Source organism: Micromys minutus (genome assembly GCF_963924665.1).
Source record: "Micromys minutus genome assembly, chromosome: 6".
Taxonomy (NCBI): domain Eukaryota; kingdom Metazoa; phylum Chordata; class Mammalia; order Rodentia; family Muridae; genus Micromys; species Micromys minutus.
This window is the reverse complement of record NC_137975.1, coordinates 10,559,571-10,561,799: the sequence shown is the minus strand read 5'-3', so window position 1 is coordinate 10,561,799 and position 2,229 is coordinate 10,559,571. Positions and strand designations below refer to the sequence as shown.

The following is a 2,229-nucleotide window of genomic DNA, read 5'->3' as shown; positions in this document are numbered from 1 at the left end:
GACTAATGGCCTTTTAAATTAGTTAGTCTGCTTGTAGATTCAATTTTAGTTTCAAGCCATGTATTCTGTTCGCCAACATATTGACGATGTTAAAGGCAAGATTTATCACATGTACAGAAATAAAAGGATTATCCAGAAAAGCAGGGCTAGCATGATCAATCTATATAAGTCATTCTTGAAGTATGACCAAGATGGAAATTCTAACCTTAAGGCATGTACAAGTTTATCAAGAATATTTGTAGCATCAAAATTCATTGGTACAGAATTTTTTAAATTCATAATCTTAGAATGCAAGAGAGGTGTTAGAATCATGACAAATATCTTTCAAGTGTCTTTGTACATTCCACTGGTATTTAGCATAACACTCAAGATAATATTCTATTTTTAAACTCTGAATCTCCTCTCCAATAATTTGCTTAGTATCATAAAAACATGTCTTTGTTGTTCCAAATGCCTATCAAGATTTTATTGAACACACAGAGAATTAGTAATATTTATTTTTGCTAAATGATTAACAAAAGTAGCTGTTTTAAGTTTTTTGTTATAGAAATTGCAGAAGAATTGATGCTAGCTATTAACGCAATTAAAGCTGATTTACTGACATGAGCTGTTTCAGCCAATCTGCTTCAGACAAATCATATCGGATGGAGACAGGGAGGAAGACAAGATGGCAGCAATGGTTTTGCAAGGCTGGAGAACTGGTGGTGGAGGAGGCAGTAGCGGGGTTGGAGGCAGCAGCAGCTGTGGAACGAGAAACCTCCAAAGTGGTTTGTTGGATAAGTGGAAGATTGGTGATGAGCCTGGAGAAATTGGTAAGTAGGATGGATCAGCTGTGAAAAGCTCTCTGAATGATATTTCAAAAAGTACTCCTGGATAAGTATAAATGGTCACCTCACCACCTGTACTATCTCCTGCTTCTTTGCCATAGAGTCTTCTATTTGGGATTACATGCATCTTTTTCCAGAGTCCAAGCCAGTAGTGGCTTTGAGAGTCATATTATATCTTGCGATGATGGGGAGTCTGACAATTTAATCCTCATATAAAGAGAAGAGCAGCTTTATGAGGCTCACTGAAAATACCCTACAGGAACAGATCTTGATGATATTTGGCACCTGTCCTTCAGCCTCAAAATTTTGATGACAAATACATCCTGAAGCTGACCTTCATCAGTGGATAAGCAAAGCACCAGCTGTAATGAGAGTTTACCAAGCCCATTGCTAAGTTCTTTGATCAAAGTGGGACACTGGTCATGGATACATATGAACCTGAAATGTCATGCTCCATGGCAGTCTCAACACAGTAAGAAAAATAGAATAAACACAGGCCACTGGAAGCTCAGAAGAGCTGAAGGAGCACTCTCCATCTTAAGCGGAAGGGTGAGTCCACTTCTGCATTCTGTCTACCTTGGGAGAGGCTGACCAGAACTCTTGAGACTCATTGATTAGAAGGATCAACATTGAAAAAATGGAGATGATACCTATGGTAATGTGCAAATTGAATGCAATCCCCACCAAATTTCCAACTTAATTTTTTGTAGAGTTAGGAAGATCAATTTGCAAAATCATTTAGAATAATAAAAAAAACCCAGGATAGTAAAAACTAATCTCAAAAATAAAATACTTCTAGAAAAATTACCATCCCTTACCTAAAGCTGTATTACAGAGTAATTGTGAAAACAAATACTGCTTGGTTTTGGTACAGAGACTACCAGGTAGGCTAATGGAGTAGAATAAAAGTCCCAGAAATTAATGCTCACCCATGGCCACTTGAACTTTGACAAAAAATGGCTAAAAATATTCAATGGAAAATGGACAACCTCTACAACAAATGGAGCTTGGTCAACTGGGAGACAGCATGCAGAAGAATAGAAATTGACCCCCTTTATATCTTTATGCAAAACCCATGTCCAAGTGAATCAAAGATCTCCACATAATGCCATGTACAGTGAAATTAATAGAAAAGAAAGTAGGGAAGAGCTAAGAGCACACAGGCACAGGAGATTTTCCCTGAACAGATCACCAATGACCTATGCTCTAAGATCAAGAATTGAGAAATGGGACCTCATGAAATCACAAAGCTTCTGTAAGGCAAAAGAAACTATCAAAAAGACTAAAGTGCAACCAACAGATTAGAAAAATATCTTTACCAATCATACATCTTAAGAATACTAGTATCCAGTATGTATAAAGTACTCAAGAAGATATACTCTAGAGAATCAAATATTTATAA

The 2,229-nt window shown here is 36.8% G+C and overlaps 1 pseudogene across 1 annotated transcript; it reads left to right on the top strand.

The window, feature by feature from the left end:
• Nucleotides 1-667: 667 nt before the first annotated feature.
• Nucleotides 668-1,317, top strand: LOC308421697 (signal peptidase complex subunit 2-like; annotated as a pseudogene). The gene has a single exon. The product of its transcript is annotated as a signal peptidase complex subunit 2-like (transcript).
• Nucleotides 1,318-2,229: the final 912 nt, after the last annotated feature.